At 38.0% G+C, this 25,316-nt stretch overlaps 1 protein-coding gene and 1 long non-coding RNA gene across 2 annotated transcripts in view; both read left to right on the top strand.

The window, feature by feature from the left end:
* The window catches only part of LOC106871636 (uncharacterized), a 175,414-nt gene that overhangs the window by 125,521 nt on the left and 24,577 nt on the right, over nt 1–25,316 (top strand). The gene's annotated exons all lie outside the window — the stretch shown is intronic.
* On the top strand, nt 8,115–13,514 carry LOC128249700 (uncharacterized). Its single transcript, XR_008265820.2, has 2 exons — nt 8,115–8,251; nt 12,612–13,514. It is a non-coding gene; the product is annotated as an uncharacterized LOC128249700 (long non-coding RNA).

Consider the following 25,316-nt stretch of genomic DNA (forward strand, 5'->3'; position numbering starts at 1 on the left):
AATTAACAGTGTCCGACTAAGCCACCTTTCGTATACATCCGCCTTGTTATTTTGGATTATCTTCCCAAAGGCGAACTTTTTATTTCTGAGTGATTTGTTCCATTTTGATACTATGTGGGGTTTCATTTGGTATGTTGTGAGCGTATTAAAACTACATGCCTTCTCGTTCGGAGGTCCTTGGTTCGCGTTGTTTGAGAGGAGTGGTCAGTTGTCCGCTGACGTCATCAATCTCTAACAAGGTTTTGGCCGTTCGATCACAGCGATCCGGGTTCGATTCCTTGGTAGTGAGTTGGTGGTTAGGACTCTACCAAATATTCATGTTACACTTCCTTGTCGTCAGATGTTACACTTCGTTGTCATCTTGCTACATCGAAGCCCTTAGAAACAATGAGTTCTCTTAGCAGATCCGTTATATTGGCAGTAAAAATAATCCAGAAAATATCGCATATCTGGAACCAGACTGGTTTTGTGGTTCAATAAATTTGAATGTAGCTATCAAATTCTTAAATTTAGTAGATAAATATTTTCCCAGGGGACACGAGTATTATAGAATAATTAATAGAAGAACACCGAAAGTTAGCTATTCTTTCTGTAAGAACTATGCCTCATTTGTTAAGTAGCATAATGTGAGTAGACTTGATAAATCTAATGAATAAAATGGCAACTCTAAGTGCTATTGTACTGATCGCAGTTCGTGTTCAAGGGAAATTAGCGTGGTCGTTTGTGTCTCCTTAGCCTTAGATATTCTATCGTAAAGCCGCAGTTGGTGGTTGGTGAAATTGGTATTTACTTCACACATAATGATAGTATTTAACTGCTGGATATTTTTTCTGAGTTTGTCGATACTTGGCTGACGCGAGGTTGTCAAGATCGATCTCTGCTATTGCCATCTGTTGGTACGTTTAGCGTTTTACATTCAAGTCTTCTTTGAGGAATGCTAGTCTACCTGTTTGGGCGTTGCATGGGAGGTCGTCAAGAAGAGAGTACATCCTGAGAGTACTGCAGACACGTAGGATGTTGTTCGCCTCGCTTTCAGCACTAGGTTTATGTACTCATTTTGGCTGCTGTTGTCTAACAGGTGCTCTGTGTTTGTGAGTGTGTGTGTGTACGCGCGCGAGGTAGTGAATGCGTGAGTAAGTGAGAGAGAGAGAGAGAGAGAGAGAGAGAGAGAGAGAGAGAGAGAGAGAGAGAGAGAGAGAGAGAGAGAGAGAGAGAGAGACTATACGACATTTGAAGGCTATCTCTACTGATCTCAAGCTTTTATCTTGTTTATATCTTCTTATATCTCGAGTTGTAGCTGTAATTCAAAGGAGCCAGCCTTGTCATATTCTGTGAGGCTGACTCTCCTTTAGAACTACATTAATGTTATGCATGTCTGTGGAGTACCCGGCCATTTGTGAGTTAATTTTATCCTCGTGTGGATATATGGATATATGAATGTATTTGTGTGTGTGTGTGTATAGTTTACGTTAGTTAAAGCATGTTTGTAATAAGTGTCGCATGGTGAAAATAAAAGCAATTACCAAACTTTCGTTCATGAATCCATTTATTATTTCGTTCTTTTGCATTTCAATTTGTACATTAAGGTTCTTTGAATATGTACGATGTATTTTAAGGTTAAATAGTAAATCCGTTTACGTTTGTGTAACTGAGATGCTTTGGTTGGATTATTGTTATTGGTGTTACATTACTTTCTATATTCTGTAACTGTCACAATATACTTTTCTAGGACTGATCTTTTGTGGGGAGGAGGCCAGTTGATTAGATCGACCACAGTACACAACTGATACTTAATTTATCGGCCCCGAAAGGACAAAAGGCAAAGTCGATCTCGGCAGAATTTGAACTCGGAACTTAAAGACAGACGGTCATAACATACAAATATTTCTCATGGCACCTGTACACTGTTTACAGATGCTTACATTTTTTATGCTTTCCATGAAGTTTTCACGGGTCCTGCTAGTTTTTATTATTATCATTCACCGCTTTTATATATCTTTTTACTTCTTTTTCTCCTGCTTATTTATTATTGTGAAAAATAACAATATTTACGCTTTTAGAATTTACTGGTTTACTACATCTGCTATCGTTGCACTAATACTGCTGCTGCTGTTACTACTACTACTACTACTACTACTACTACTACTACTACTACTACTACTACTACTACTACTACTACTACTACTACTACTAAGCAACTTGAGGTGGATTTTTGTGCCAAATTCCAACAACATTGCTTCGCTAAAGTTACCAATGGAGAAAATAATCTAAAACTAAAACTGAAATGACCATTAGTGTATGATGTAGGAAAGCATATTACAATACCTTTGATTGTTAAGGAAGAAAAAGGGCACAATATATAAGAACCTGGTTGTATGCGGCGTTTTTCGTCACCTTTGAAATATTGGTCTTGACCTCGATTGGGATCAGCAGACGATGATAAGGATAAGGCAAGGTCAGACAGATTTCTCTAATCCTTTATGTATATAGCAACGCCAACGAACATTATGGCTCATTGTATTATTGACAGAGTTTCTAAATTTTCTGCGTGTTTGGCCGAACTAAAAGGAAGTTATATGTTTTCTATAGGTTGGATAGATTATTCTAGAGAGGGGCAATTGAAGAATTGAAGGCTAGTCTGGGATTCCAGTATTTGAAAAAGTTGAATGGAACACCCCCAGGAATAGTTACCATGTCGAACTGTAATAAGCAGAGGCGATTTTACATTTGCTGACCGTGGGCATATAGTGGTAGATAGGTTGACTGAGAAGTAGAATTCAGAGGAGCTTTGCTGTATGTTAAACAAAACAGGTCATACTCTCATGATTTCAAGATAAACTCTATACTACTATTGGTGAGGTAGAGAAAAAAAATGTTAAATGACTGAGAATAGAACATTTACTAGTAAAATTCATGAATACGAAAGTATCAAAGCAAAAACGATAAATTTCTGAAGAGATATATATTTTATTAATGCAAGAACAATAATGGATTAATTCTCAGAGAAATATTGGTTTCAAATTTTGGCAAAGGCATACACGTTCGTAAGAGGGAACAAGTTAATTATATCGACCCCAGTAACCAACTGGTACTTGCTTTATCAACCATGGAAGGATGAAAGGTAAAGTCAACCTCAGCGGAATTTGAACCTAAAGACGGACGAAATGTCACTAAGCATTTTGTCCGGTGTGCTAATGATTCTACCAACTTACCGCCTTAACAATGTTAAACCCGAGAAGTCAGTATCAAAGTCAATTTGTTTTTCCGTGGTTGAATGTTCCTTGTTATTTATGTGTACGTTAATATATGATGACTAGATACGGGAAAAGATGTTGCTGGAGGGATGGTTGAACAGAAATGTCTAGTATGACGTCACTGTAGTTAGTTTGATGACTTAGGAGGATGTGTTTGTGTGGATTTATTGCATAGCTAAAGTGTTTAGTTGAAGTGTTATTTGCATGTTTTTAGTTCTGACATTATTTCACAGTTAAAATAATACATTTAGTTGAATTATATAATTTGTCGAAAGGAGGAAGCTACAAGAGCTTTTAGGTACTCAAAGGCAGTATAATTATGAGGAAGATTAATTTACCCAGCATGGTAAAAGCTTTGCGTCAAGAGTGTTCGGTTCATGATCATAAGCTCTCACGTTCAATTCCTTGAGCAAGGCTCTTCATTTCACGTTTACCCTGTCAATTCAATGGAAATAGGTAACCCAGTCTCTTTGATCAGTACAAAGACGTAATCACTTTTCATATCAAAGAACAAATTTGTATTTCATATTCTCATAACTTTAAACCCTCAGAATTTCTACAAATCTATGCACGCATACTTTTGTAAATACTGCACAATAAATACTAGGATTTCGTATAAGTGTGTACAATTATAAGCTGGAATGAATTGAAGTCAATTGTTTGCTGATTGGTGCTTATCTCTAACAACCGATAAAGCAGTTTTGATTTTAGTACAGGTGTGTACAATTATATTTAACGCGTTCGCATACACTCAAAATAATCTGGCGCTGAAGTGTATTTATAGGAGAATAACTTCTCCCTTTTAGACAAAAATGTGTTAAATGCACTTGGCTCATTGATGCATGGTATTCTGAGATACTGGTGTTTCGACATGTTGTGTCTCATCAGCCAGTAGTCGGAACTTTGAGACCAGTCAAAACCGATGGTTTTGCTTATGCTTTCAGCGAATACAATTGTTTACTGATTGGTGCTTACGTAAGTGTCATACGATAAAAACAAGAACAACAACAACATCATCACCATCATCAGTAACAACAACAACAGAACACTGTTTGCACCGTCTACATTACAGCGCCCAGTAAATATTCATTCGTTATTTCGCTGTAGACGGTGCAAACAACGATTTTTTTTTTATCGGTTGTCAGAAATAAGTACCGATCGGCAAACAATTTTGTTCGCTGAAAGCATAAACGAAGTCAGTAGCTTTAACAGGTCTCAAAGTTCCGGCTACTTCTGGCAAACGAGACACATGTCGTAACACCAGTGTCCAGCCACCAATGAGACACATTGTTGTCTAAAAGGGAGAAGTTATTCGCCTAAGACAAACACTGCAGCACCCAGCATATTTTGCATCTGGACCTGCCTGGAAGTGTTAAGAATAAATATGTTGATATTCATTCTTGATCTCGCTGTTGATGGTGCACACAACGATATTTTAATAAGGAAAATAATAGAAAAATTATCATATCGTACTCCTTGTCACTGTTCTTTCATTTTAATTTATGCTTGATTTTATTTAAATAATGTCTTTTGTATAAATCATATACTCCTAAAAACTTCGCTCTGGTGCAAGAGGCGATATGTATCAAAGTCATTTAGGTCAAAACAATGCATGTAATTAATGATATGCATTTGAAATACTTTTTAATTTGGTCTCTTAGTGTTAAAGTTGGTGATATGCAAAATAAAAACATAACAAAACAAATCAAAATAATTATTTCTTGCTGTTAAAACTCCACCGTATTTCTGATAAAGACTATCAAAACAGGCTAGTAATTAAAAATGATAACATGTAATTTACTCGATTACTTTAAACCATTTTCGCCCTCTCATGTAGTTATGTAGTTTATTTTTGTACATTGACTTACTAAATTACAAAGGATTGCCTAATATTTCGAATTCTTGTTCATAATTATCTACAATCTGCTATACTTTGTAGTAAACTGCATAAAAGAACAAGCCTACAGAAACCAGTAAATAAGCAAATTAACAAAACAGTGAAATTATATACTTTCCTTTGAATACAACAGAGAATTTCACTATTTAGGGTATTGTTATGTAACATATATGAAATGTTACACTAAAAGCGACTTTATACTACACAAATTGTTGACAGTGTTCCATAAATTGACTACTTTCAAACATTTTCACCCTGTTTTTTTTTCTTTTAACGGATCCTGTTTATGTTCATTATGAAAACTATAAGCACAAAAGCAGACAGTCAAGGATGACGGTATGGTCGAAACTATGAGTAGACAAGATAATTTTAAAGTAACTGAAACATAACTATTACTTTTCTGACTGGTTTACTCATGCCTTACCATTCATTTTATAATAGCTTGTTTGTGATAATTTTCCTAAATAAAATATTGAAACTATATATTATTGTGAATAATTATTCCTATTTTCTCAGTAAGCAAAGTTGATTGGCAGTGGAAATTTCCTGCAGTGAAAAATATATTGAAAGAAAATTATTCATAGTTATTGTCCTGGATTATGACCAAACGACGCTTGAACATTTTCTGATACACAAGATGTATTATAAAATTGATAGCACTCAGCTTAGAAAATAATATAGTTTCGTTTTATCAGTTAGTCCTTGGAAAAGAACTTGTAACAGTGATTCGAAACCTCAGCCGCTAAATAATCGGACAGACACCACGCGCGAACCACCTGAGTTTCATGTGATCGGGCTATTAAGCAACCATTCTGAGTAAAGCTGTGGCGTGATGTGGTTTTCTAGAACATTCTTTATTGTACCCTGTATGACCGTTTTGCCGCTCGAGTAACCGCAGAGTGTAGAAGATTGCCAACTCTTGCACCTTCACGCTTGCTATTCCGACAGTTCAAGACATTTGCACTGCCAACTCCAGGTTCTCGGACAGACTCATCTAGAACAGTCACACAGTATCTTAAAAGTAACTTCTATGGACACAACACTGGTTTTCTCTCTATTTCATTCAGCAAACATCTTATGTTGTTCACTGTAAATAACCAACATCCTATATCTTTACGACCAGCAGTAAATATTTCAGTTAAATGTTTGCGAGTGTACTTCAGTTATTATTTACGCAACTAACAAAATATATCTTCATTTACCAGCTCCGCATAGCACCAACCAAACTACCATCGCGACAGACTTTATCCATAATTCTCCTCGGAGCTACTTTCAGGTGCTCATGGGCTCGCGTAGAACACCGAAGAAGCGTGTCCTCCACCACCATAAAAAAAATAACGAAATTGTCCCTCTCCCATTAAGGATTTATAGGCCCATAAATCGTTGGGTTGCAGTACTCGTAGTACACACTTAGCATTAGACAGCATTTATCTTCCCAGATTAGTGAATATGATAGAATTTTATTTATCGAAAACTTTTAAGGAAAATATGTGCTTATGATTACAGTTCTGGGAGAGAGAGAGAGAGAGAGAGAGAGAGAGAGAGAGAGAAAAGGAAACACACAAACGCGCACGCCTTCTTTTTTTGGTACAGAAAGAATTTTGTCTCCAGTTTTTATTGCCTTAGGAGGTCAAAGGCCACTGTTCTGGTACAAAGTGACCAGCTTTTCAACAACGTCAAATAACAACGCCAAGTAGAGAGAGAGAGAGAGAGAGAGAGAGAGAGAGAGAGAGAGAGAGAGAGAGAGAGAGAGAGAGAGAGAGAGAGAGAGAGAGACAGAGAGACAGAGAGAGAGAGAGAGAGACAGAGAGAGACAGAGAGAGAGAGATTGAGAGAGAGAGAGAGAGAGAGAGAGAGAAATGAATAGAGAAAGAGGGAGATTCAGAGAGACTAAGAAACATGTGTATGTTTGGTACACGTCTATCTCCCTCTTTCTCTCTCTCTCTCTCTGAGCTGGTCTAAGCCTTGTGAATGGACTTGGTAGACCGAAACAGATAAAAGCCAGACGTATATGTGTGTGTGTATGTATGTATGAATGTGTGTACGTATGCCTGTGTGTGTATGTTTGTATGAATGTATAAGTATATAACCCCCATCTTTCATCACCATTGTTTCTTTTTCTTGTCTTTTCTCTTGAAGTTGTTCTTATTTTCCTTGTTTTGGATTTCTTTCGTTTTTCTGATATCTCCGCAGGGAATTCGTTGAAATGCTTTTTTCATTTACTTTTTACATTTCTTTTAAGTTTATTTACCGTACATTCTCATAGTTTTTTCCCTCATCTGACTTGAAATTTTCAGTTAACATCTTAGCCAAAGTAAATAGATGGCTCATCTCTGTAGTTTGATCTAAACATGGGGCTCCTCAACCGCGGAGGCCCCCTGCAACCGCAGGGAATGCAGGGGCTTAACGACGGCTCTGTTTTCAAGTGTCGGTAAGTGAAAGATTGTCGATGAGCTAACGCTTACACACACACACACACACACACACACACACACACACACACACACACACACACACACACACACACACACACACACACACACACACACACACACACACCCTGACAACTACAACTGCTTGTTCTGTTGATGATGGTAGGAGGGTCTTATTTAATGAAAGAAGGTGTGGTTATTGTACGTAGTAAGATGCTTGCGGCTTTTTTTACTGAAATTTAAAAAAAAACCGGATAATTAAATGCACGTGCTTTAGAGCAAGTTATTGCCACCTCAGCATTACCATGACTACCATCAACAAACAAACAACAAATAAACGTCATCACTACCGCTGCCGTCATTTACTATTATGTCTTTTATATTCTCTTCTTTTTCCTTTAACATTCTCTTTCTCTTTTTTTTCTCTAGTTTACTCTTTTCTTTCCTAACTGTGACGCAAAAAGTAGGTAGGTGAGAATGTGCTATCGAATTTGTAGACACGCTGTACTCGTGAAAATTCCACGATTATATTGAAAACTATAAGATAGAGCGAAGTGTATAGAGAATTACGAAATACATAATTCCTTTTAAAATTTAACTTTTTTCATACATGATCCTTGAGATGGTGTAAATGTTTACACAGGTTGTATAAGAAGGTGCAGTTTCAGGTGAGAACATCCTTGAAAGCTATATTCTTTGTTATACACTTGCCATTTTTCTGCATCGCGAGTCTTTTTATTTTTTGATTTACCTCAAGAAACACTGTTAGTTAAATAACAAAATCGAAAACATTATCTATAGTTTTTAATCAGCTATGATGTGGCTACTCGGTAAAGCTCTAACAAATCTTGATACACTGTATTACCTCCTTATTTCCGAAAAATTCACCTGACTGGATTTTGACTCCAAAATTCCAGCAAAGGAGCTGTGGATTCTGAAAAGAAATGAAAATGAAAATGTAGGCGCATGCAAAAACAATATGGATAAAAGGTATATTTGGAAACGATGAGGTTCTTGGCTCGGTCCCGCTGTAAAGTACTCTGGGAGACTATCCCAGAGTACTTTACAGAGTACTTTTTAAATAAGCCTTGCACACATTCACATATCTGAGTGTTTGAGTGTGTGTATGTTTGCACTTATGCAGCTTAAGACTGTGATGTTTATGAACCGTAACGTGGAAGTTCGACAAATATACCTCGGTAAAATAAGTAACAAAGAAATATATACTGGGATCAATATGTTATGCTAAGCCTTCAAAAGCTGTACCCTAGCATGGCCGCAATCCCAAAACCAGTAAAGCAATATTAAATGATTAAAAGAACACACATACATAGATGCACACACATATATCGTACATGTTTGATGATATTCAACAGTCAACTGCCTTGCAAATAATACAATTGAAATGTATTTCTAATAGGTTATACCTTCAATTTTCTTCTGTAGTTTATTAGTTGGTTGTTTTAAAAATTGTGAAAATTTCGCAGCTTCGATTTCTTTCCATAATTAAAGCGTCATATTTATAGACGGGAGCAGAATAATATTAAAGGAAAACAGATATGAAAGTTCAGTTTGTCAGATGACAATTAGTTGCGCTAAATTGGTTTCGTGCACAAGGCCATCAAGTTCAGAGGAAGGGGTGAAGACGATTACATCGACCCCAGTGTTCAAGTGGTACTTATTTTATCGATTCCGAAAGGATGAAGGGCAAAATCGACCTCGGCGTAATTTCAACACAGAACGTGAAGACGGACGAAATGCCGCTAAGCATTTTGCCCGACGTGCTATCGATTCTGTCATCTCGCCACCTTATTAGTTGCACATGTGAGTGTATATATGTATATATATATATATATATATATATATATATATATATATATATATATATATATATATATATATATATATATATATATGCAGGAGACCAAAGAGTACGTTCGCCGCTATATTTTATATATAAAATATACAAAAATGGAACAAGAACGCAAAACAACCAAACAGTTAGGTGATAAAAAAATTCGACTAAGGACGAACTAAAATAATTCGACTAAGGACGAATTAAATTAAGCTGGCCTGTGTGGAAGTAAAGCCTTACGGCAGCGTCATAAGATTTCACAGGCACAGGTAGGAATATAGATGTTGCACGGATGGTAGTTGAATCAAGAAAGACAGGTCAGGCCTGGCCGAACACCGGTAACGTGGGGAGAGGAGAGAGAGAGGTAGAGGCAGAGGGATAGAAGAATTAAGGAGGGGCGAGAAAAAGTGAAAGAAGAGGAAAAGTGAGCATGAAGAGAAGGCCAGGAAATGTGACAGAGGGGGAACGAAAGAACGAAGAGTGGACTGAACGAAGTGTGAAAGGGCTGATAGAAAGAATGAAAGAATAGCAATGCTTTCTTCCAAGGATTCTGATGCTCTTAGCTTAGTTTTTCTTTGGGGCTGACCAGATTGGAGCAATCTCGAGTATAACCAGCCGAAATTGCAAAGATAATCTGGAACTCGACTGAGGATAGAAAACTCCGAATGTTTCCTTGTTTCCTTGTATCGTCTGTCTGGATGTTTTGTTGTCCCTTTTTTGTATCACCTAACCATCTGTATATAATTATTCGTTTATATTTATATAAATGGCATTATTACAGAAAATAATAACGCCACACAGTGGACTTCTCAAAATAACCACATTTAGTACCTAATGCGAGGAAAAACAACCAACAGAAGACGACCAACTTTCTTTTAAATAAACTTAACTGTGTATCGGCCGATTTCGCGATTACTAGAATGAATTTAGATTTCGTTCATCAGCACAGTATTGTCCCAAAAATATATATAAATAAACAGAATTCTCACCTCACCAAAAACGAACACACTACGTATCCGACAGAGTAAAGGGAATGAAGTTTATCTGTATATATCTTCATCAAAGAAGCGGGAATACTTCCGGGTTGCTTCTGGGTACCCATGTGGAGACAGGAATAAAAATTCAACATTGAATATATTCCGTGTATATATTTGATAAATAAATTCAAAAAGGGATAAAACTCTTTTACAAGAATTTTATCAAGAAGCCTGTGTGTAAAAAAATCGGCCGATACACAGTTAAGTTTATTTAAAAGAAAGTTGGTCGTCTTCTGTTGGTTGTTTTTCCTCTCATTAGGTACTAAATGTGGTTATTTTGAGAAGTCCACTGTGTGGCGTTATTATTTTCTGTAATAATGCCATTTATATAAATATATATATATATATATATATATATACATATATATATATATATGATATACAAAATGGAACAAGAACGCAAAACATCCGGACAGTTAGGTGATACAAAAATGGGACAACAAAACATCCAGATAGACAGTACAAAGAAAACAAGGATGGGTCATATATATATACATTTATATATATATATGTGTGTGTGTGTGTGTGTGTGTGTGTGTGTGTGTGTGTGTGTGTATGTATGTTTGTGTGTCCGTGTTTTCCCCCACCATTGCTTGACAACCGATGTTGGTATGCTTACGCCCCCGTCACTTAGCGGTTCAGCAAAAGAGAAACGATAGAATAAGTACTAGGCTTATTAAGAATAAGTCCTGGGGTCGACTTGTTCGACTAAAAAGGCGGTGCTCCAGCACGGTCGCAATCAGATGGTTGAAACAAAAAACAACAAAAAAGAAAAATATATATAACGCTGCAATTATATATATATATACATACATATGTGTGTGCGTGTTTGTGTGCGTGCGTGTGCGTGTGTGTGTGCCTCTCCCATCAACGAATCGTGTAGCTTCACTGCCACCACATTCCCTCCCGCTCTATTCTCCTCTCCCTCTCTCTTTCTCTCTATATATCGGCGACTGAGGCAGTATTAATACTGAGAGGTAATATTTATCTTCACTTGAACGTGGATGTTCTGTTAGGACAAACTATACTACTAGAAAAAAACTATACTGTAGTAGATGCCATGAATTAACTCTCATACTGGATTTTGGGGCAAAATGCACTCTTATCTATATAGTTATTGGAGAGATAAATCTCCGTCACCTCCAGCGCTAAGATAACCAGATCACGTGATTTCGATCTTCATTGGTTTTGTCAATGATGGACGCTCGAGCCCTCATCTCACCGCCAGTGATAAATAGAATAAAAGTGCCAGGACAGGCATTGGTGTCGTGATTAGCCAGTGAGGTTGTTAGAAAACATTTATTAGCGACAGACGCAGTATTAATACCGGTCTCTTGTCTCCCCGCTCTCTCTCAGCATAACATATGTACACTACTATAATAATATTATAGATGTTACTGAATAAATAGCTATCAGTTTTGAAAACAATCTAGGTTTTAAAATAAGAATTGGATAATTAGCATTCCTACCAAAGTGTACGACTTCAGTATTTGAAACAAAATAAATATTTAACATATTTGTTGCAATAAATATTTTACATATTTGTTGCAAAACCGATAAAGCATTCAGAAAACGGACAAAACTTTGCTGAATGTTTTGTTTTTAAACAATAAAATGCTCAGTGTATAATTAGTAGATTATTCTAATATGTAATGCAATTAAACGATAAAAATGACTCTATATTTCCAAAATTATCTCGAAACATCTCTTATCTAGTGATAGTAGGTGTAATTAATGTGCCAGACGAATGAAAGAAAGGAAATGCTTTTCATTTCTTGTTGATAAAAAACAACAAAAAAAAAAACAAAAAAAACAAAAAAACAAAAAACAACGGGAGCAAAAACAAAAACCAACAAAACAACTACAAAATAGAAAGATTATTAGTGCAGAAGAATGAGGTATTTGAGTGTGATTTATAGAAATTTTCAGAGAAAAGTTTTGTACACATTTGGTATGAAGAAAACGTCCAGCGAGTCCCAAATTATGACTGTATTAGGTTGTTCCGAAAATAATGGCCGCTCTAAGTATCGTGCTTTGAAACGCAATTTTATCATAGTATTTTAATTATATTTTAGGTGAATTTCGACATACTTAATAATTGATGTATGCTCTTTAATAATTTTCTACTTATTTCAGACAGAAAACATTCTTGAAGCATAGGCGCCCTTAATTATGAACATGACAAAAAAGGACCTTCGCTTACTTTTCTTGCATGAGTTCAAGCTTGGGCACAATGACTCCCAAACTACTGCCGATATCAACAGAGCATAGGGTGAGGGGTCCACAAGTGATCGCACTGTACGAAGGTGGTTTCAGAAATTCCGTAGTGGTGATGAGAACCTTGAAGATGAAGAAGGTAGAGGAAGGTCATGCAGTCTAGACAATGAACGATTGAAAGCAACTGTTGAATAAAACCCACCCACGTCAAAGTGTCAAAGAAATGTCTCAGGCACTTGGTGTCGGTATTGCAACGGTCTCACGCAATCTGCAGAAGATTGGTAAAGTGTAAAAGCTCGATAAATGGGTACCGCATGAGCTCAATGAAAATCAAAATGTTTGGCGCTTTGAAGTGTGCTCGATGCTCTTTCTGAGAATCGCCAATGATCCTTTTCTCGACCAAATAGTCATTGTGACGAAAAGTAGATCCTTTATGATAACCGTAAACGATCAGGTCAATGGCTTGATCGTGACAAGTCCCCCAAACATTTCCCAAAGCCAATGTTGCATCAGCAAAATATTATGGTGACTGTCTGGTGGTCTGCAAGAGCATTACAGCAGAGATTTACTGCAACCAACTTGCTGAAATGCATGCTCACTTGCAAAAAATGAGATCTGCATTGGTGAATCGGTGTGGCCCAATTCTTCTCCACGATAATGCAAAGCCACGTGTTGCAAGAATGACACTGCAGAAACTCACAGACTTGGGATACGAGACTTTACCACATCCTCCATATTCTCCTGATCTTTCACCCACTGACTACTATTTTTTAAGCATTTAAACACGTTTTTAAGTGATTAAACTTTCAGGTCCAAACCAGAGGTGGAATCAGCTTTCAAAGATTTCTTTAGCATCAAAGCCAATAAGTTTTTTTTTTTATCAACGCGGCATAAATAATCTCGTTGATCGATGGTAGAGATGCATAGATGTTCACGGCTCATACTTTGACTAATCAAAACATTTCTATTGTTAATTTTTCCAGAATTATATTGTTTCTGAAATCGGCCATTATTAATAGCTTATAATTTTGTTCGAAAAGATTGAGTCATGACAATTATTGAGATGTCAGTTGAAGAGAAGAGAGACTAGAAAAGATATTTTAACAATAGGTGCAGTTGTGGCAGTGTGGTAGGAAGCTTGCTTCCCAATCACATGGTCCCAGGCCGATCAAAGCCTTGTGGATGGATTTAGTAGACGAAAACTGAAAGAAGCCCATCGTATATATATATATATATATATATATATATATATATATATATATATATATTGATATGTGTGTGTGTCTTTGTGTCTGTATTTGTGTCCAACCATCGCTTGGCAACCTGTGTTGGTGTGTTTATGTTCCCGCAACTTGGCATTTAGGCAAATGTAACTGACAGAACAAGTACCAGGCTTTAAAAGATTTAAGTACTGGAGTCGATTTGTTCTACTAAAATTCTGCAAGGTGGCGCATGACTGCAGTCTAATGACTGAAACAAGTAAAAGTGAAAAGATAGTAAGATAATCCAACATAATACATTGAATATTAGTTAAGGGTGAGGGTGTCAACATTTTCCTGAAGATTATTTACTCTATATTATGTTACTATATACTGTGACAATATTTCAGATCGATTTTATTGTATTGCACATTTCAGTCAAAAGACTATATAATATTTTAATACTTTCTACATGAAATTCGGTAGATGGAAACTGGAAACCCGTCAAAAGGATTATTCCTGTACTTAGGTAGAAAACACAATTCGTGCCTTGTTTTACGCTACCAGATGGTAGCGTAAAACGAGAATATTTAGACTAGGTTTCCGCTGTGTAAATAAACTTCCTCTTACAAGTACGGAGGTTCTGAAAAGGGCCATAAGCAATGGTCTTCCTTCGATTAAACTACTGAAATAAAATAAAGTAAAAAGAAACAAAAGCAAAAACACAATCATCTGGTTTCTTCTCTTTTCTTTACTTCTTTCTCTCTTTTATTATATCTTTTATTTTCTTCATTTCTTTCAGTGTTAATTTACAGATTCACATCAATTAATAAATAAAAATCGAGAGAAACATTAATTTAAAAACTTTGGCCTAAAAACTAAGTAAAACCCCGTTTCACATAGCCAGTTGAACGATCGACAAGGTTGTACGTAGTGTACTCTACACAACGGTTTCAAATTTTGGCACAAGGCCAGCAATTCAAAGGGAGGGGTAAGTCGATTACGTCGACTCCAGGTTTCAATTAGCACATTTTTTTTTATCGATCACGAAATAGTGAAAGGCAAAGTCGACCTCGGCAGAATTTAGACACAGAGCGTAAAGACGGATGAAATACAACAAAGCATTTTACCCAGTGTGCTAACGATTCTGCCAGTTCGACGCCTTGTGTACTGTCTACATATCAACTTCTAGTTTAATTCTCCGTTTTATTAAGGATGATACTATATGCCATGGAGTGCAGTAAAACCAGAACTGGCCCTAGCGCCCCGGACAACCTTAAATTCGGCATGCTTACAAGTTTAATTAATCTTTTTAATTTTTACAGAGAGTAAAACCAGCAAATGTGGGATAAAGTGTTTTATAATTCACTATACTCTCTTTTACTTCTTTCAGTCATTTGACTGCGGCCATGCTGGAGCACCGCCTTTAGTCGAGCAAATCGACCCCAGGACTTATTCTTTTGTAAGCCTAGTACTTATTCTATCGGTCTCTTTTTGCCGAACCTCTAAGTTACGGGGACGTAAACACACCAGCATCGGTTGTCAAGCAATGGTGGGGGAACAAACACAGACACACAAACACACACACACATACACACACACACACACACACACACGCACACACACACTCACGCACACACACACACACACACACACACACACACACACACACATATAATATATATATATATATATATAATATATATATACATATATACGACGGACTTCTTTTCAGTTTCCGTCTACCAAATCCACTCACAGGGCTTTGATCGGCCCGAGGCTATAGTAGAAGACACTTGCCCAAGGTGCCACGCAAGCTACTTACCTCACAGCCACTCCAGCGCCTATGGGAACAACGGGTTTATTTTATTCATTATTTTCATTTACCCCTTTCAATGAAAGATGCTAAGCGTATGACGTGACGTTCCCAAGTGCGGTCGTACCGGTTGACTTTCCCGAGTTGTTGGCGCCTTTAACAATCCCTGAATAAAACAGTCCAGAAATGCTGCTTTTCCCCTCATTGTCCAGTATGAGTTTGTATACCCCTGTATTATAATTCCACAATGGAAGTGCATGTAGTAGACTCAGTAGTTATTATTTCTCTGCACTTATCAATTTTGGTGTACATCACAGCGCAGTGTTTGGGGTTTAATAAGTCTATTAATGCTGCTGCTATTTTTATTTATATAATTTTTTATTGGACAGTAAAACATATATGCACGCACGCACGCACCCCCCCCCCCACACACACCACGTGTGTGTATGTATTAATTAGGATGATATTATGGACCGTGATTGTTATTGCTTGTTGATGCAAGCTTTCGTTTCGAGTATTTTCAATTTGCACTATAGCTTTTCTTCTGTGACGTGCACTATGTGTCATTGTAGAGGAGTTTGCTCTGGCGTAGTCCAGGATCAACACTAATAAATTGTTTGTACACTTATTTTCTTGTGTAGCCCCAAGTCAGCTCTGATCGAGTGGTTCTATGGCGTGCAGTTTGTCGGCCGAATAACGTGGCTAACGTACTCACATATCAATTTTCCCTGTTATACCATATCTCCACCTAACTGAAGACTATACTGACGTGGTGTAACAGGACATATCGCACTCTCTCCACAGTTCAGTCTATTCCAATATGTCCGCAGATTCTCGTGGTGACCACCGCAGTGGCGGTCAAGGTGAATTTCAACACAACAGTTGCTGCTTTTTGTACTTATTGTTTGTGATATGCATCCCGGCATAGTATTTTTCTCTGTGTACGTGAGTTTTCTGTTTAATAATATTTTTGGAATGTTTTAATAGTGCACAGGGACTTGTATGCGTGTCTGTATAATTTGAGTTGGTTCTTATGCAGAAGCCAAGACTGTGAGGGTTGAAGCTTGTTGCGATAACAAACTTTTTCCCTTGCTCGTCCAGATGGTCATATATTCTTCGTGTTTCTGTTCCTTGTGAATACTCTAATGCATGTGTGCAGTATGTTAATGAGTTGTTTTTTTTTTCAAGGCGTTAGACTGTGGTTTGGGAGAAACTGGTTGTTAATATATGTTGAACTTGGCTCAGAAAACTAAGTAGATCTCTTGTGAATTATACAATCTGACACTGATTAGAACAGGTAATTGTTTTCAAGATTGTGACACTTAAGTTTACTAGACTGGATCATTTCAGAGTCCTAGTCATAAACATTGTCGGTGATAGGATAAGGACTAGACTTCTCGGCTAGTTATCTGTTATCCTCTTCGAAATTTTATCAGCGCCCTCAATTGCATGATTGTGTAATACATCAAATTCATGATAAGCTATATATCGTATCTTAGATAAAAATCAAGTTTATATAATTTATTAAATGAAAATCAAACAAGAGATGAGAAAACTATTTCTAGTAGAAAATTCTGCTAATGAAGTAGTAGGGAATCCAAAATATTACTACAGAGAGCAAGTTGTCCTTGATAGTTTGGACAAAGAAATAAGAAAGGCAAGAAAATACAACTGAAGAGGTGGTAGAAGAGCGTGTATAAAGATTCTTTCTAAAGTTATGGAATACACGAATAGGAGGTCATTGATGTAGTGTTACATATGGAAGGAAAACAGTGTAGAGAAGCTTATGCAGGCTCAGGTAGAGGAGTAATGCCTCAAAGGTGTGTGGAGTGACGTAGATTTTTAACACTTGCGCCTAACGATATGGGACAGTGGAAATAAAATTCTTTTCAAAAGCAAAGGCTAAAAGACATTTCACTGCTCTATATAAGAGTGAATTTATCCTTGTGTCCATTTACAAAAGACAGCGAAAGCCAAAGGTAGCGACGATAGATTCCGTTGTGCTGAAGGATTAAGGTAAGATCTTTAATATGATGTCCATTAAGGAAACTGGTCGTGGATCGGCACACAGATCTGTTAATGGGACCTAACTACATCTTGTAGTAGAGAACATAAGATCCAGATGTTACACATGTAATTATTCCACCTAACTAAACGCCTTTTGCCTGCAGATAAGCAAAACCATGAAAGACCTGTCTGTTGGTAACACCGCAACTCCAGCAATGTCAACAAGAGCAACAACAATACGAACAGCAAAAGCAGCAGCAGGTGCAGCAGACACAGCAGTTGCAATAGTGATAGTAAGAGCAGCAGCAATAGCAAGAGAAACGGCAAACAAAAAACAGTGATCGTCCTAATCTATGCCGAAATAGCGACAGATGTCATAGCAAAAGAGTTCTATAAAAAAATCACACCGCCGCAAACGTTAATGCCACACACGTTCACACACGTTCGTACATGCATCATCAGCCTAATTCCTCCTACTTCTCGACTCTCTTGGCTTTCTGATGGATTACAAGGAGGGGATAAGTTAAAACCGTGACAGACTATTAGCACGTGGAAGGAGAAAATGACCGGCGTCAGTTGTTCTATTACCAAAAGCAGGAAAATTGATGGGCACCAGGGAACTCGCCAAATACACGTCATCATCTCCACCATAGTAGCAAGAACGAACACAAGAACAACAACAAAACAACAACTTAAACGGCAAGCACATGTAAAAATGAGAAAAAACAACAAAATTCCTCAATTACGTCGTTATCCGAAGGGTGAGCGCTGATTTGATAGATGAAACAAAACACAGACACCATGATAAACTTCAGTGAAAATCAGATATTAGTGTTATGTGTAACCAACCACTGAAAAACATGTACGCACCACGAACTCACTAAAGTGGAACCAAAGAAAAGAGGGATTCCGAAGCAGCCAACCAGTGCATTACTTTAAATTACTAACATGTCTATATGTTTGCATAAATTTCTCTTTTGTGAGGACTTGATTGGAAAATGGCTAGGATGCAAAGGTGTCGCATATCTGCTCAAGACAATTCCAACTATCTAACAGGTATTGACTGGTTTATTTGAATTTACCGGTGGGAACATAGAAATTGCATGGTTCGTTCATGTTTTTCGGTGGTTGGTTACACAGGACATTAATATATGATTTTTCCCTGAAGTTTATCATGGTTTGTTGTATAGAGACAGGATATTCATGCAGGGTTGGTATCTAATGTATTCCTCGTAGATCATTGTTATACTTTTCAATTAGCCAAGTGTGCATCGTTTTGCTTTCTTTACTATGTCTTTGTTGTGAAGAAATGCTGTGTGACTTTCAGTGTTTTTGCACGGCGAATGATTTGGGAGTAGTTGTGAAGCTGTATTTGGGAAATAATGAATGGATATCAGTTTGATATTGCACACGAATGAAGGTGTGTGTACGTTTTGCGAAAGTGTCGGACCCTTGTAGTATTTCATTCAGGAAATTGTCGGTCCAAGATGAATTTTGCTTCCTTTCGTACACTTTTGACACCGGACAAGTAATTTGCGAATCAGTGTTAGGAGATTTCAAGTATTTTGTGCAATGGAAAATGAAGTAAAAAAAGCTTACCTTTGTCGACAGTAGTTTTTTGTTGTTGTTAAAATCCTTTTGTATCTGTGTTAGCTTCGTTGAAATCCTGTTGCATCTGTGTTAGCTTCGTGAGTGGCATGGAATCTGAGTGTGATGGTGTGAATCTGTGTTGCGATTTTGGGTTATCTTTTTAAAAAGAATTGTGCGTGTGCTTGAAATAGCGATGGGTTTATTATGATATTACTTTACTGGAGTTTTTGTTAGGTTTTAGAGTTGTCATGGGTTTGTTCATCACAAAGAGTTTGGAAATTTAATAGCGTTTGCATGATCGGTTCTAAATGTTAGAAAGAGCCATCAAGCCTTTGATATCTTAGGTGGATGCTTGCGATTTTGTCTGGCCATGAAGATTTTGAGTTTTTTTCCTTGGAAATAACTAAAAAATCTTCCCTGGGAAGAGATCAAAAGCATAGTATAAGTGTTAGATTTGTTAGGTGCATCTTAATAACTACTATGCTCGTGCCAAGTGTTGAATTAGACCAATACAAGTGTTTTTAGTTTATGAGTAATGTCCAATAACTGTTGATTTGGTGTTGGTATGTTGTTTCTTGTTTATTGCTGCATGGGCAGTATTGTGGCCTGTGTTGTTCATGCTGCGAATCACTCTCTGTTTTATTGTTTCTCCTTTAGTTCATGTTGAATGCCGGCATCTGTCTGCTTGCTGTTTTTCTGTCGTTTATTTCCTTTCTTATTTTCTTGAATCGTGTTTGAGGTTGTCTGTTGTATTTATCGGCTTGCAATGGGAGAGAGGGTTTATTTTTTATGTTCCTTGTACCATAATTTTTTGGATGCATCTATATTTATTTGTTGAATTGCAATATTGCGATATCTGTATTGGTGATTGTAGTGTTCATGAGTTCCGAAAACTGGTTCTGTTGATAGAACTGGTCCAACTGGGGTTTTTTTCGAAGCTTGTGAAAATGTTTTGCTTTATTTATTGAACGATTGACTAATGACTGCTGCACGAAACCGTTAAAGCTCAAAAAAATAATCTGCTTTACCAACACAGTTATATACATTTCTTTCTTTCTTTCTTTCTTTCTTTCTTTCCGCGCGCGCTCACGCACACACACACACACACACACACACGCACACACGCACACAAACATCTATGTATGTATGGTATTTATATATGTCCTGGCTATCTTTTGACTGTATTTGGTAGTGGGGTCCTGGTTCGGGAGTACCAGGATTTTGAGAAGTGTGGAACCACGTATTCGTCACTATTGTTCCCAGGTCTACTCTGATCCGGAATAGTAGCAGGTGTCAAGGTTCCAGCAATGGGTTTAATTAGCATCTGATGGAATTGCCTTCAGAAGAAAATCACTCGAAACTTCCTCCAACGGAACCGGAGCAGACAAAGCTCTCCAGTTCTTTTAAAGTTCATCTAAAATAAGTTAACTCCATGCAGATCTTGCATCCTAATATCTACTGGGCTCGTGGTGTTTGTTGCATTAAACCAAGTTTCAAGAATGAAAGAGTGGGACTGTCTCTGCACACACAATGACCGCTATTATAATATTCATTATGCAGGTTGTTCAGCTGTGATTTCCTAAACATTCGTCGAAGCGGCGAGAAAGACCATTATGTATGTATGTATGTATGTATGTATGTATGTATGTATGTATGTATGTATGTATGCATGTATGGCCGTTCACAGGGATCATATCTTACAAAGCAATGCGATCAATCTAGTAGAAATTACAACTTCCATCTGTCACCAATACCTTTTATGTTCATCATAGTTGTCAACTACGTTTTTTGACTGTCATTAGAAGCTCACAGGGAGTGTCCAGGAAAAATCACCCTTCTTACGAAACTGACTTGGTTGAGTTGCCAGTTTCGTTGTCGGCGGTCCGATCATGAATATACATACATACATACATACATACATACATACATACATACATACATACACACACACACACACATACATACATACATACATACATACATACATACATACATACATGCATACATGCATACATACATACACACACAGTATGGTAGATGGCATAGCCACTCATAATAAAAGTACTGGTGGAATGTCTCAGTGAAAACCCTAATAAAATGTAAACATAAACCTGATATAGTGATTTGGGCTAGAGAAGAGAATCTCTGTGCAGTTGTGGATGTTAACATAAAACTAAAGATCAGCGAAAAAGAAAATACTTACGCTGTACTATTGAGACATCTACAGTTACTCTATCCAGATTACAAGTTCAGGTTTATACCTGTAATGATTGGGGCACTGAGATATGTAGCACACTGCCTAGGTACCGATCTAAGAACTTTTGCAGACTTTGGAAAATATGGACTCTAGAGCTGCCTGCATCTAACAAGACCATATCTCTCAATGCTTTTGTAGCGCCGGTGCTAGTGCTTGTACCAAATTTGGGATATTTGACTGGACACTTGACGAGATCCACAGCCTGAACATCAAAACTAGAAAGGGACAACACTGACGACTTCCACATCAACAGCAATACCGGTAAGGTCTGTGCGAGACAGGGAGAAGGCAGCTGAGGCATAAGGTTAGTCTGAACAGCCTTTGAATGTTGTTGCATTGTATCACTCAGATACATCTACCGAACAGCAAGGAAAGAAAATGAAAATATTACATGCGTACTCGAAAGTGAGAGGAACAATATCTTCAGAGTAGGGGAAGAACTCCAAAGCAAACACTCTGAGAGTACCCAGAGGAGACTGGACTGGTCTATCTAAACAGAAACTTGGAGGAGAAGTTCTGTAGGACAGGGAACAAAAGTCATGCACTGTTGTAGAGGTCGGATGCTCAGCGGATGTAAATGTATCACCAAAAGTCCTGGAAAGGAGAACATTTATAGTGAATTAATGCAGAACTTATAGCACTTAAACTCTGACTATAAATACATTGGAATCGACGACAATGTTGCATATGTTGGTGCTGTAAGTAAAGCTAGAGTGACAAAGGAATACCCCAGTAGACTTCGGAAGGTGGAAGCCAGAGCTGTTTGCAAAAAACCATATCCCACAATGTTTCGACATTTAGGATATTAGACAGGACTTTCGAAGAAATCAACAACTTGACATCAAGGCCAGAAAGATATTAACAACGACTGGTAACTTTCGCATCAGTAGTGACACTGACAGGAGCTATGTTAAAGGAATAGGCAGAAGTAGAGGCATAAGACCAGTCCAGACGGGCTTTGAGTGTGGCATCGTGTCACTTAGACAATACATGTTGAACAGCAAAGAATGAGATGATAACATTACATGAAAATAATAGCCTCATAAGATTAAAAGATTAAGTTGAGAACTCTTGAATAAGTACTTCGATTGTAACAGCTGATGCATGTGAACCAAAGGAGACTGGGCCAATTTATTTAAAGAGACTTGGAAGAAGAATATTCATCGTACAGCTGGAAGTTATGGATCGGTATACATCTCGCAGATTAGTGAATATCAGCAACATTGACAAGAATTATGACCTCTCCTGGACCCGTGATGAGCATATCACGTTTCACCATGAAGGTAAAGCCTTTGCTGTCCAAGAACAGGAAATAGCTCTTAAATACTTCATAAACAAGAGAATTAAGAATTCCTCTAGACTTCCATACTGTAACAAAAAGTATTGATTATGCCATACCAATTTGAAGTTATCACCCATGTAATCAGCAGTTGTCCTAAAATGTTTGCAGTGTCTTCCATGACCATCTCTATACCATAATCCCACCAATTTAACCTTTTGGTTCTGTTACTTTGAGTATTTTTACGTCTTCCTCCTTGTTAAACATTATCGCTGCTACCAACCATATTTCATTTATTTCTGGGGGTACTTTTCCCACTCTCACCCTGGCAACACGCTTGCCTCAGTGCGTTGGCAAAAGTACTCATTCTTCTGTTTTTATGGCTACAGTGGAGTGCTTTATCGCTTCGTCTTCAGTCGCGAATCGCGCCTCCACAGTGTCATACTTTCATCCTATTGTGATGAAAGTGGTGAACTTCTTGATCTCTTTTAAACCTTCTTTAACAGCTTCGATAGTTGCGATTTTAATTCTCTCGATGATTCTTTCAGTGTTTTGTATATCACACCATTCGTTAGTTCATTTAGTGGGGTTAATTTTAAAATATTACCTTCTCTTTTCAACAATTTTTCACACTCTTTCAGCTTCTTCGGTTCTACCTTCAACTCACGAACCTCTAAAGCGTCAGAGTCCACTCCTCTGCCAGTTGCTGCCGCATAACTGTGGCCTTTTGCTGGTCCACTTTCCATTTTCTTCTCTTCTCAGGTTCTCCCATAAATGGGAAAAGAACAAACACAAATCAACAACTCGTATGTAAAAATAGCAACAGCAATTTCAACATTCAACAATCGTAGGTACACCTACGAGGGGTGACCTTCAACAAATATATTATAACATCACTTACTTCGACGGAATCACAAGGATTTAACACACCACGCTGTAAAAACTCGAATTAACACTTATTCTTTATTAAGCACTCAGGCTTTTACACAGAGGGGACATCACAAGGACACACAGAACACCGCAGTAGGAACAAATAACATAAAACGAATGAAAATTAGAGAATATTATATAATAAATGAAAATGGAATGGCTGCATGAGCCCCACTCTCATGCAGTACCATTTGAACTTTTTTACAGACAGTTTATAATCTTTTCTTCTTTCCTTTTGTTTTTTTCCATTAGCATCGTTTTGTTTTAAAGACACTTTATTTGCTGTTTTTTTTTAGTAGTTCATGTATGGTTCCAATTCTCTAAATTCCATCACTGGCGGCAGTTCATTAAACTCCACTTCAACTCCCGGTGGATCGATATTCCTTCCAAATATTTCTTTTAACTTTTCATTATCTATAACAATTGCTTTCACATTTTCCGTGTAAATCTCCGTAGGCATCTTAACCCTTATTATGGATTTGAACTTCGTTATCTTTTTTTCTATCGCCGTGCTCTTCACGTATGTCCCGAAATTCCACTTTTGCTTCTTCGGTTTTCTCACCTGTTTTTTCTTCTCTTGCTCCATCCTTGGCGCCATTTTAGTGTCGATGCTTCACTTTCATGCTGTTGTCTCTCTACATCACACAAATCTTCCTCCTCCACTACTATAGCTAGTACACTTGTTACAGTGACCTTCTTCTCAAGCTCATTCTCAAGCTTCTCAAACTCCTTCTCAACCTCCTTCTCGACCTTCTTATCCTCTTCTTTTTTCTTTTTCTGCTTCTCCGGCGGAGAGCTTACTTCTTTTTCGTTTTTTAACCACACCATCCTGCACCGCCTCGTAACCCTCCCATGCTCCCCAGACCGCTCCATCTGCTGCTCCTCCCCTCATGCGGCCCCCTTCCCGCATTGACAACACATAGGAGGCCCGCCCTCCACTACCACTCCCAGCCCCACATCCTCCGGCAAAACTACTGCCTCTGCAGCTCTAGTCACCCAAACCTGCTCGTACGATCATCTCCACGCCACAACCCCACCAATCCAACCCTCTGGCTCCCGTCACCCCAAACACCTCTACGTCCTCCTCCAGACCAAGCATTACCGCTGCCACGAACCACGCTTCATCCAATTCCGGGACCACACCTCCCACTCTCACCCAGGCAACACGCCCGCCACAATACGCCGGCAATAGCACCCATTCCTCCGTCCCTACGGCCACAGTGGAGCGCTTCATCGCCCCGCCCCAGTCGCGAATCGCACTTCCACCGCGCCATACCTTCCCCCTCCCGCGATGAAAGTGAACGTCTCGATCTCCTTCAGACACTCTTCAACAGCCTCGACAGTTGAGACTTCAACCCCTCTCGATGACACCGTCAATGCTTTGCATATCACAGTTCCCCCTATCACACCATTCGTCAGTTTATCCAAAGTACCACCCTCTCCCCCAACAACTCCTCACACTAAGGTCTGAAAAAACATAGACTTCTTTTTTTCCATAGCTAACTCTTCTCAAAAGAGGAGACAAAGTGCAAACAAATTGCTGTAA

Source organism: Octopus bimaculoides, chromosome 16, assembly GCF_046866305.1.
Source record: "Octopus bimaculoides isolate indiv1 chromosome 16, ASM4686630v1, whole genome shotgun sequence".
NCBI lineage: Eukaryota > Metazoa > Mollusca > Cephalopoda > Octopoda > Octopodidae > Octopus > Octopus bimaculoides.